The sequence below is a fragment of the Marmota monax genome, unplaced genomic scaffold, assembly GCF_021218885.2.
Source record: "Marmota monax isolate L192 unplaced genomic scaffold, Marmota_monax_Labrador192_F-V1.1 WCK01_AAM20220418_F8-fsc00044, whole genome shotgun sequence".
Lineage (NCBI taxonomy): Eukaryota > Metazoa > Chordata > Mammalia > Rodentia > Sciuridae > Marmota > Marmota monax.
The window spans coordinates 15,763,895-15,777,014 of record NW_026695198.1 but is presented as its reverse complement, the minus strand read 5'-3'; positions in this window follow the sequence as shown (position 1 = coordinate 15,777,014).

The following is a 13,120-nucleotide window of genomic DNA, read 5'->3' as shown; positions in this document are numbered from 1 at the left end:
TTTTTTCCCAAATTCAACTGTGCTCCTGTGAACCTCACAGATAAATGCTTTCTGACACTACTACAGAATGAAATGCTGTGCCTATAAAACCACACTCAAATTTTGAGTTATATGCTATCATATAAGTGGGAGGCAGTTACCTCTAATTCTGCAATTCAAAATGCAATTGCAAACACTAGTGGCTGTGATTCAATTCAGCTTTCAGAAAACCACCAGAGTTGTTTATCAAAAATTTCCTGTTCCTCATTTCTGGTTACCTCTGCCGCTTCCTTAGTAGCTAATGTGACAAATGATGCAACACATTTTCAGCTCCTGTTTTGGGCCTATACTAATCCACAAATGCTCTGAGAAACAAAAGAAAAGTAGGGAGAGAAATACCTACAGTTTCCTGAAAACTAGCTCGTAGCTGGATTATTGTACTAAAGAATGTACTTCTGACATAAAAGATCAGAGAAAGAAATGTGTCTACTAGGAAAGATGTGGGTTGCTAATAAGGGATATGATTAGGAAAACAGTTGAGCTTCTGGAGGAAGACACTGTTTCATACAGAACCTTAGTTTTTGTAATTGTGTGCGTTTTAAAAGTAGAAGTGGAACTCAATATTTTTGCTATGTTCCTTTGTGGTCTCTTCTCTGTCCCCATTGACAGACTGCAGCTTGGATGTCCATGGCGGGGGTGGGGTGGGGGGGATGAAAAGTAGACTTTGAAGGGGGAAGTTGGAGGTAAACATATATAGAAGAGGAACTAAGTAAGGGATCAGAACACGAGTTTTGTTGGGGAGGTCTGGCACATTCCTCCAAAGAAGACACAACAAGTTCTGAGCTCTGGCTCTCTTTATATCTCTTTAGATCTCTCTCCAATTGAGTAATACCATTTTAGTGTAGCTCCCTTGTCACTGTTGAGTCCTTGCTGTATGGTTTTCTGTGAAGATAAATTGGGAAGCACCACAATTTATTCAAAAGTTAAATTTTCTCACATGACTTGAAGAGATCCCCTGGCTTAAATGAGAACTTAAAGAGGTTAAGTGGCTTACCTACAGTCCCCCAGCCAGTTACTGGTAAAGTCAGAATTAAAATCCAGTTCTACTGACTACCAGTCCATATTACTTACATAATAAAACAATACCCTTTGGACTTCCTTTTTCAACAAAGGCACATGAACAAGTTGAGATGAGAAGAATAATTTAGATAAAGCAGTAAATTCACACACCAGTCCTTGAGAGACCTTTTCTTAGACTTTCCTTTATATTGGTAAATCTCTGCATGATAATGCAGAGATCCCTCCAGTATGCTGATGTCCCTGACACTTGATTTTAAACCTCTGTATGCATACATTAAAATTCGTCTTCAGCTGAATCTTGTAATTATGACATGAGGTTTTTAAGTACATTGCCAATTTTAAAAAGCATTAATTTTATTTTTCCACCTTAGATGAGCTTTGGAAAAAAGTGATATTTTAATAAAATATAAGATGGTGAATTCTCAAAATTATGATAATGGATATGTGATTGGAGAAATAGCATAACAGAGAACTTATATGTACTGTAAACTACATATCCAAGTCCATAAAAATCACCACTGGCAGATCCCATCTTATATATAGGAATACTTTCCTGAAAGGAGTTACTGGAGAACCGATTTAAGTTTTTGGAATCTAGAAACACAATATAAGAAACATGGGCACAAAAATCAAGGATTACTTGCTGTTTAAAATAATATTTTTTAAATAACAGCATAATTTAAGACAGTTGGATAACACAGGATATATAGTTCAATTAAAGAAAATGGCAGAAATAATAGATAACTATTTGGCATATTCACCTGAAATCTCCTTGCACTATTAGCAAAACTCAAGGCAAACAAGCAGTCTCCAAGTTTGCTAACTGAAACATTCATGGACATTAATCTTCTATCTCCAATGACAGAATTCAAAATGCTTTGCATGGACAGGTGGTCCAGTAATTGTCTGTAACTGTGTTTTAGATAGATCAGGAACTAAATTCTGCTTCCACAAGAGAGCTGGGAAAAGGCTTTCAAATAGTAGCAATATCTAACTGCTTCCCCAGTAACAATACTGTCACTTTTATTAGTCTCTTCTCCTTACAGAAAACTTAAAATAGTTCTAAAGGTATAAAGAATACAAAGTTTCTCAGAAAAACCACAATCTAAGTAAAATCACATTTAATATTTTGTTGTTTCTCTTGAGTATTTTTCCTGAGCTCATATATTTTATGTAATTGAGGTAATGCTGAGTTCTTAATTGTGAGTCACTGTTTAACAACAACAACAAACCCTCTGATTTAAAAACTTAAAAATAGAAAGGGAGTAGATTTAAAATGTTCTCATCACAGAAAATGTATGTGAGGTATTGGAATGTTAATTATCTTGATTTAGCCATTCAAAATGTGTGTGTGTGTGTGTATCAACACTTTGCATACCAAACACATATACAATTTTTACCTGTCAACATACATTTATTGATTAATTAAAAAGTAATTTATTGAGGGATTGTTTCTCAGATTAGATTAGTTTTATTACCTGTGCTTTATGTTTTCCCAATGCTGTGAATGTCCTCAATTATAAATCTCCCATTTTATTATAATTACAAATGTCTCTTTCTTGATGGACTGTAACTGTGTGGCAGGGCTGTGATTTTCTTCATAAATTTTCATATCCATTTCTCCTGCTCAATACATGGTGGATACTCAATAAACCTGTTTGATGAATAAAATATGGGAAATATGTTGAATGAATGAGATATAGAAAAATCACTCATAACAATGAAATAATATTTTGAAACTAAAACTTTATAATCTTTTCTTTTCCCATTTAAAATTATATCTCAAATATTTTCTTGTATCTGAATGGCATCTATATTTGAAATATCCATGACATTCCAACAAGGAGATATACCAAAACTTCTATTCACTCCTTATTGCTGGTCATTATCCAGTGTTTTCCTAATCATGATCCCCTATCTTTCCCAGTAGACACATTTCTTTCTCTGTTCTTTTATGTCAGAAGTACATTCTTTAGTACTTCTTTAGATCCACAATCCCACCCCCCTCATTTTATCTTAATTGCCTTTTTAAAAGTTCTATCTCCAAATACAGTTCATTCTAAGATACTAGGAGTTGGAACTGCAACGTGTGAATTTGGGAGAGACAAAAGTCAGTCTATAAAGATATATTTTGCAAACGTTTATTTATTTGCTGTTTGCTTAACAGGTAGACATTCAAATGCCTGGTAGTCTTCACATGGGATGGGAAAATTTGGTGAAGACATTAAATCTCCCATACAGACTTTCAAGTATCTCCCCTGTTTTTTTTTTTTAATCTCTTTTTTCATTTCTGCCTTTAGTGATACTTGGAGTTTCCAAGTCCTGAGCCCTCCTGTGTTCTGGGTGGACCTCTTCCTCTTCTACCAGCTCATTTTGCATTCCTTCTACATCAGCTTCCTCTACCTTTATTCTCAGTAACCATGCCATCCTCTGCTCTCCTCTTGGCCACACCTTTGTGGATATTTTATAGCTGCTGCCTCTGCCTTGCTTCTTCAGACACTACTTCATCTTTTCTGATCTTCAGAAGTTCATTTAAAACAAAAACATTCTCACCTGTTTATGGTTCTTATCCAGTTCATTATTGGGAATTTATGCCATCTTTTAATGGGGTCTCAGAGGGAAGTATTTTGGAAGACCCCTCTGAATACAGTGTCAAGAGCAGATTGGAGGATCATGGAGGCGGAAAAAAATGAGTTATAGTCTTGGAGTTATTAGGATTTGACTCCTATAGAATGGATATCACATGTCCAGGGTTGATGTGAACTACAGAAGGCAAGAAGGGGTCCAAAGAGTCCAGGACAGTCTACCTGTGGAGAAGCAAAACACCGTCCAGCTTTGGGTTAGGACAGGCCTTCCTTTCAGTCCCCATCAATCAATTATTCTCTCAACACCTAGAAGTTGTCACAAGATGGCAAGGACTTTTTTACCCATCCCTCTATTTTTTCCAAAAGTTAAGAAGTAATCAACTTTGGGGAGATGACTCAGAGCATTGGAAAGGGGGCACGTTTCTGCTTCCCTAACAAGCTCTGGTCTTGATAGACATGACTGACCTTTCTATTTACATCATAATACATCGAATTTTCTGTTTTGGGCTCTAGATAATAGATGGGAGGCAGTAAGAAGATGTGTGTGAACTTTCTGTTATGAAGGGCAATTTGCAGAAACTAATCATCTTACAATAGTTGGTCATAAGAAAGAAATCCATCAACCAAGCATCCTGAATAGATATTTATATTCATGAACAATATTTGACTCCGAAGAAAGATTCCAAAGAAGGCTCCTAGGAATGCTACTAGTGTTACAAAGGGGAAAGTGGGAGAGTTTAAGAAAAGTTAAACATAGTTTTTAACTGCAGAAGTTTTTAGTGTTTTTACATTTTTATTCTGTAGTGTAAAGAATTCTGTAGTATGAAGAAAAGTATTCAGAATTCCCAGGTTTATATGACCACAGAGCCTATTTATAGTGGGACTACTTAGGAACATAATAAGGCAAGGGCTTTTTATGAAGAGTCCAGCTGGATTTTCTTTCTTTGACATCCAATATTTATGTCCATGATTAGAGTTACAAGAAATATTTTACCACTTTTGCAAGAAAATAAAAGATGGCAGTTTTTGCCCTTGAAAAGAGGGTCTCAGGGTATGGAGATCTATCTATTTTCAGACTTCTGAGTATTACCTGCCCTGGGATGGGTTGCCCTACAGCAAAGAGCTGCTGAGGGGCTGTTCACCATCCATGAAATGGTCAAGACTGCACACTTCCTGGTCAGGGGATGGAGTTAGTCTCTATAGTAATTTAGCCTAGTGGAAATCTATGAACCTGGCTTGCAAAGAAAGATCTACTTCGAGTGTGAAAAGGCAGAAACTTCCCAGACAAAACCCATAACAATGGGTGAAGTTTTCAGAAATTTGGGAAGGAAATTTGGTTATTCTAGAGGGAATAGGTGATGAGGGCTGCAGGGGTGGACAGAAACTATGGGCAGCCAACATTCAGGATCTGTGGGGTTCTAAGATGCTGTTACCAATTGTGGGTTCAGACCTCTTATGAACTTTGTAACATCTTTTTTTCTCCAAGGCTTCTGTTATCTACCAGTAGGACATATGATGTTAGCCTCCATCACGGAAGCTAATTATTTTCATGTGTGTGTGCTTATTGGCCTACCTCCTAGCTTGATTGTACTTCTTCTCTCACTTCTTGTAGTCTTGGCTGTTAATGTACATATCACTCATGGTAAATATTGGTTGCTATAGACTGATGTTGTGTGTCCTAATTTAGCAGAAAGGCCACCTCAATTCTAGGTGGTCTCATAACTGTGGTAGCCAATGAAAACTTTGAAGGGTAGTTATAAGAAACCTATGTCTAGAAAGATCTGATTTGCCACATTCACTCTTCTCTTTTGCATAAATTTTAGGAGTGATCTGAGCAATAATGTTCCCAGGATAATAGAAAAGACTTAATGGCCTGAAGCAGCATATAAATGTTCCTATTCATATAAAGTTAAATATAGATACCTATTGGAGCCGCACCTCATTTTCCAACTTGTTTTCTTTGTACTTTAATTCTTAATAGCTGTAAGGTTCTGCCATGTGCTAATGTACTTTCATCTTCCCGGAAACAACAATAATTGCAATAATGGGATTTTTTAATTTGAATAGAGAAATATAATTATATAACCTGATAGATTTCTTTTGTAAAAAGTGTTATTCAGTCTTTGAAGAAGAATAGTGCTACATACTGAATATTTGTGTCCCCCTCGCCCCCAAATTCCTATGTTGAAGACTAAACCCCATGTAATAAGGTTTGGAAATGGGCCTCTGAAAGATAATTAGGTTATGAAGGTAGAGACCCCATTAGTTGGATTAGTGTCCTCATAAGAAGAAACATATGCCATGAAATCTCCCCATCCAATATGAGGATACAGTTGAATACACAGTCTCTGCAAACCAGGAGGAAGGCCCTCTCCAGACATTGGATCCACCATCATCTTATCTTGGGCTTCCTAGCCTCCAAAACGGTAAGAAATGAATGTTTATTCTTTAAGCCACCCAGTCTATGGTGTTCTGTTAGCAGCCTGAACCAACTAAAACAATATATCTGATTCTTATTTGTAATATAATTCATTCTAATATCTTTACTTGAAGAAAGGTCAAAAACTCTTCAATAACAGCTTTGTAACCATTTCCTGGGGGATGCATCAATTTCTGAGTATGGCAGTTATTGACTACCACAATACAAGTTACACTCTATTACGTCCTAGCTGGATGGTCTTGAATAAGTTGTTTAAATTTTATAAACTTATTTCTTTATTTTTCAAACCAATATAAAATGTAAATCTTCTTATTTGTTCCTTTTAATGCTGTGTGATTCAATGGGATAGTGAGTTCAGGTCCCAGTATATTCAGGTCCCAGTGGTTGTCTGGGCAATAATGTAGTTGTTGTTACTGTTGAAGGTGGCAATCTATTTAATATCAGGGCTTCAAATCCTAGCACTCTGTGCTGTAATTGTTAATAAATGTTTAATAATGAAATTTTAAAAAATATAATTGCTAAGTTTTTTTCCTTCTAATATCAGAGTCATTTCAACCACCCAGCTGGTTAAATATTTTAATTAATAAACTTTATTTTTTAGGAGGAGTATTAAGTTTTCAGAAAAATTGAGCAGAAAGGACAGAGTTCCCATATACTCTTTCTTGGCCTCCTTACTACCACACCTGCCTTGAGTTTTCCCCTATTATTAGCATCTTGCATTGGTGTGGTATATTTGTTACAACTGGTGAGCCAATACTGATGCATTATTATTCATTGAAGTCCATAGTTTACATTAGGGTTCACTCATGGTGATGTACATTCTATGAGTTTTGACAAATGCATAATATCATGTACCCACCATTACAGTATCATACAGAATAGTTTCCACTGCCCTAAAATTTCCCCATGTTCCACCTATTCAATCCTCCCTGCCCTAGCCCCTGACAATCTCTAATCCTTTTTCTGTTTCTGTAGTTCTTTTTCCCCCTGAATGACACATAGTTGAGATAATATACTACAAAGCTGTTTCTGATCAACTTCTTTCACATACACAGCAAGTATTTCAGTTTCCTCCATTCCTCCATACTGTTCAAATAAAGATATTTTTAAACTTATAAATTATGGCATTTTCACTTGGGACTTATCCATTTGACTATTTTTGACTAAATTTCTCTATTTAATAAATGCCTGCTCACCTAAGGGCTATTTCCATGTTGAAATATCTATTCTCAGCCTAATCATATATTGACCTAACTGAAAGTACATACATTCAAAGGGGAATTTTGCATCTTGAGGGACTAAAAACAATGATTAAAATGCTTGGTGATCTAATACCATTTGGTAATGCATTGCTAGGTGGAAATAAAATGCAAGAATATATACATACCTTTTCCAGAAATCCGAAGTCTTCCTGGTAGGAGCTTCTGTTGTCCCACAAATCTGCAATGAACATGTCAGATTCTTCAAATTTGACATGGATGACCATTCACATCAATCTGGGTAATATATATATTTTTTTAATTCACAGCTTAATTGATGCTGGGCAACCTTATGACCAAGCCATTTTTAGTCTCAGCTCTAATGTCAAAGTAATGAAAAATAATCATTCATCATACATTTTAAAATTCCTCTTTTACTCACCTTGTCTGTCTCCCTGAATCAATACGTGGAGGATCTCCCTTTCTCCAGCTGGAGGGAAGAAGTGGAACAGTTGCCTTTGTCTTCCCAGGACAGCAGCTCCCAGACCAGTGGGCTTCTTCTAGACTTAATTTTATTGATAATTTCATGTTCATCCTGTTTCACCAGATACTCTGAGATACAGTTTCTTCTATAGATCTTCAGCCACCCCCTTAGTTTATTAATATTTACATTTCTCAAGCACTTATAAACAGTACATCACTCCACTGGTCTTGATTTAGAAAAGGCACAAATGTATTTATTTTAGCACTGAGTACTTTATTAAAAGCCATCTCCCTGAGTCCACAAAGTTTTCATAGGGCTTTTCTGTGGAGAAGAAGAAAAAGGGAAGACTTCACCAAACCACCTGAAGGTGGATTATTTGGATTTCTCTAAGGGCTGTCATCTCTCTCCTACTCCTATTTTTGTGTCTAATTACTGGGGCAATTTCTGATGATGAAACCTGGTGCCTTTCTGCACACACAAGCTGACCCCTGTGCAGAGCAAGAGTGGAGAGATGAGTCAACACAGGGTTGAAGGTACCAAGAAGGCGATGGCTCAAAGCATGACCCTTATGTTACCCTAATCTCAATCGCATCCCTAGAGCAGTGTCAGAGCCCCCTGAAACCACATTAACTCTCTCCAACATTGAGAACATTCTTTGGGCAAAGGACTGGACTGAGAACCAAGAATAAGACCAAGAATAGACAAATTGGTGTTTGGAGTTTTGATGAAATACAAGATACCAACCATATTTTTCTCTGCTGGAGTTTCATCAGAAATCTTCTGTGGGGAATTTAAAGGGGTTGAGCAGTTCTCAGGAATTGGAGACTGACTTTTCTGCTGAGAATTTTGAATACTGCAGCTCCCTCACTTTGGGTCAAGGAAAGTACAATAATAGTGTCCCTTGCTTATGTTTCTTCTAAAAACTTAACTTCCTTATCTCTAGTCCCCTACCCTGGATGGCTGCTAAAAAGTAGGAATTATTATCCACATTACACAGGTGAAGAAGCAGATGCTTAGAACAGGTAGGTGAGTTGTCTGGCGTCTCCCAGCTAATATATGGAGGGTGCTGGGACTCTTCTTCTCTAATCTCTCTCCTCCTCTCTCAGGATTCCCAGAGGGGCAGGGGAGGGATGAGGCAGTTCCATAGTGTTGAAGTAGCAGGCCCTGTATGTACACTCTGCTTCCAGGATATATTTTTCCTCAGCATTAACTACAAGGTGTGGCAATGAAGAATGCCCCCTGTTTGTGCTCATTGTTGTTCAAGAGAAGACTCAAACAGTTGGTCTTTGTAGGAGAAACTCTGGAAACTCATCCAAGCACTGCCTATATCATTCTGCTGTTCACTACTGGTGTTTCCTCTTTCATTTTAATTCTCACACCTCTTCTGTATAAACCATACTGAGCATCCAATTTTGTTCATTCTCAGCAGCCATTCCCAAGAGCAGTAGTTACCCTCTACTAACAAATGTGCTTTTACAGAATCTCAGAATAGAATCCAACCTCCCCATATCTCTGGGCCTTGAAAAGATTTGCAGTTTCTCATTCTATAATGGGTGTTGTAGATTGATGTTTATACCTTGCACCAGTTTCTAAATTAATATTTGCAATATAGAAACCCACTAATTAACATGTACCTTTGCTGAAATTTCAAATCAGCTGTTTGAAATGGGAGGAAAAGAGAAAGCAGCTTGCAAATTCTGTGCATAATAAAGTGAGGAACAAACTCACATAATGAAGACAAACAATTATACAACATTTGCATGATTCCTTTTTCTTACAACATGAGATAAGACATAGGGAGCTAATTAGTATTCTGTCTTTGCTGGAAGATTTGATTCTTGTTTCTCCACTGTTTGATAGAATCCTTAAAGCCAAGTGCAGGTCATACTATTTGCCCAAGTTTTCTTATGTTACTCTAGGGTCTGCCAGATAGCTGAGATTAACCTGCCACATTCAGGCAATTCTCTCTGGTGAATTCTATTGGGTTCCTGTCCTCTGGGATGTGTCCTTCAGCTGACATGCCTCTGCCCAGAAAAAGACCCCAAATGCAGGCTGAACACTGAACTATAGCAAGCCAGAGAGTACTGAAAACAATTATTACTCATTTCCAAAATATTTACTAAACATTTATCATTTCCCAGACCTGTACTAGAAGCAAGAGATAAAAATGAACAGGTAAAAATCCTTGCAGATCCTTAGGTATTCACTGCTCAGAAAGGAAAATTTTCAGTTTGTGGGTAATCATTCTGCATGTGGGTAATCATTCTGCATGTGGCCACAGAGAAGGAAGAATACCTTTGACAGAGAAAAGGAGCAAGGGTTTGAGCAGAGCACCACAGTGGAGATAATGCCCAAGATAAGACTGGAAGAACAGGAGTTGGCAAGAGCAGGAGATGGATGGTCATTCCAAAGAGGGCGCCTCACATGGAAAGATGCAAAGCTGTGAGAATATGCTTGGTATTTCAGGAACTCTAATTGGTTTCCTGTAGCATATGAAGATCTGCAAAGAGGAAAATCCTCAGAGGTAAAGCTAGAGAGGTTGGTGCAGTGCAGCTCTGATGGAATAGAAATGCAGAACAAGGTTCTGTTTCAGTGGGAGGCTTTAAGCAGGGAAATAACAAGGCAAGATTTGTATTTTAGAAACACATTCAAACTGGTTGGACTATTAGATAGATAATGTCACAGAGTAAGGGCCTGCTACAGAGTCAAGGTAGCCCTTGTGGTCCTTGGTTACTTGTTCTTATGATCACATTGGTAAGATTTTAGACATGTTGCTCAGAGTGGTAGACATGAATTTATTAGAAGGCATAAGAGAAGGGGTAAGGAGGATACTTAAGAATGAGAATGTGTATCTTCAAAGAGGAGAAGGACAGCATGCCCCTCCTGCCCTCCAGATTTTTGGAGTTTTGAGAGAGTCCTGCCCAGATTCACCTCTTGACTTTTTTTAATACATATTTTTTAGTTGTAGTTGGACATAATTTCTTTATTTTATTTATTTATTTTTATGTGGTGCTGAGGATCGAACCCAGCACCTCACATGTGCCAGGCGAGCACTCTACCACTGACCTACAGCTCCAGCCCCTCACCTCTTGACTTTTGACTGACTGCAGGATTGCATCAGACTTTCAAGTCCCCATCATATCATGTATGGTAAAGATCCAGAGCAACTCTAGGTCACTTTGTCTCACACTGACCATTCTAACTATCATTTCTCCCTGAATTCTGGAATTTTGTCTGTGTTAAGATCCCAAAGGTCCAGCTTCAGGATAACTCGTGTTCTTACTGCCTTTCTTCTGGCCTGCATTTATGCTACAGATAACATGTTATTTGCTGAGGAATGTAGGGTATCCTATTGACTTAAGCCAGGCAGGGCTTTTTAAAAGAAAGCCTGTCGGGGTTAGCATGGTAGGCCCAGTTTATAGAATTACCCCTTAACCAAACATTCCCACTGCTCACATCTGTCTACCTATCAGCAAGGAAAATACTGCCTACAATTGGACCTCTGGACAGCTCTGATGATGAATGCCCTTAACTGTTCATGCCCCACCTGATAGAGAAAAAGGACTTTGGGTTATTTCCCCCAATTTTTCCCCCTTTCAAGCAGGAAGCAGTTTGGAGATGTCATCACCCATTTTAAATAGAAATGGAATGTAAAAATTGACAGTGGGGAAATGTAACTGGTCCACTATATGCTTTGAATATAACCCTTGCTACTCTGCCACTGCAACTGTTTTCTTTTTTTTTTTGTTCTACATAACAGCAGAATGCATTTCAATTATACACAAATAGAGACTGCAACTGATTTTTAAAATGGACATGTTTCTTTCTCTTCCTCTTTCTGCTCCTCCCTAATCTCTCCCCCTCCCTAATCTCAGGGGAAACAGGATTACTTTTCTTCCTCATCCTAGGAAGAGTTATCTGTCCCTGACTACACACTCACCATAGGAACAAAATAATCCAGACTTTGGGGATGGTACCAGAAGATCTCAGAGAGGACTATCTCCCAAATTAACAAGCGAATTACAACTCCAGACAGAGAACACATGGGATGTAGCCTTTGAGTCACCTCTTTAAAAGCCCCTGGTTCCTGCAGATGGGCAGAACCACAGCTTTTGGGGCAGGAGTCTCTGTGTTTCTACTTTTCTAGCAAAGTAATAAACCTTCCTTTTCCTTTTTCTCCCCCCCCCCCAAAAAAAAAAGTGATGCTGACAGTAAGCCCTTTTGGGTACCTACTGTGTGGGAGGCACAATGCTGGAGATGATAAAACAGATACACCTGTCAGAAATCTTCAAAACAATTCAGGCAAGCTAGGGTCAGCCCAAGGTGCTTGAGGAGCTACTAAACAGCAGGATTAACAGCCTGCCTTCCCAGATTCAAATCTCAGATCCATGAGTTATTAGGGATGAAACTGAGCAGGTCATGTAACTTCCCCGAGTTTCCATTTCTTCATGAAATGAAAGAATAGGACCTACCTCATAGTTATTGCCATAAATGTTTGTAAAGCCTTTAGCATGGCTTCTAGAGCACAGTTAAGTGCTTTGTGTTAGTTCTCATTATCTGAACAATAGCAAAGGGTGGAGACAGAAGCCAGCACTCCAAGAAATATTAAGAACTAGAAAAGATAGGAAATGAGGCAGAGAAGACTGTCTAATTCATTACTTTGTCTTAGGCGATGAGGCAGATAGTGAATGCAGGAGAACAGTTTGAAGTGGGAGGATGATAAGATTTACCTGGAAAATACTGAGAGTGAAGTGTGGTAGTATCAAAGCTGTAGTTGTATGGGGGGAATGTGGGTTCCAGAGATCAGTCTGGAAAGGATAGAAAGCTGGAATTCTTATCAAGCAATTGAAGCCATGGCTCTGAAGGATCTGGGCAGTATCAGATTAGAGGAGAGAAGGACTAGGGAGGGAGGGAGGCTGGGGAAAGCCTGTATTTAAGGGGTGGCTGGAGAAAAAGGTCATTATTGGGGATAATGAGCAGGGGTAGTTTAGGAACTAGAAGGAAAACTGAGAAAGAATGAAGCCATGGGAGAGTGATAAGAAAAGCAAAATGCTACACAGAAGTGTCATGATATAAGGATTAACAGATGACAGCTAATGAATTTAACAACATGGTAACTTTTGGTGGCTCTGTCAGGATCCAGTTAACAACAACAACAACAACAAAAAACTGCATTCGTTATTTTAACAGAGAATTAGAGGACTGAAAAAGTAAAAGGGAACATTAAGAAAGCACCAAGGAAGCAACCACCTCCTCTAGGGCCAGGGGAACACAGAGAAAACATTGGAGTTACCTGAACCCAGACCCTCAGAGGAAAGGCCCCCATGGAGTTGGGCTCCAGTCTCTAGGGTAG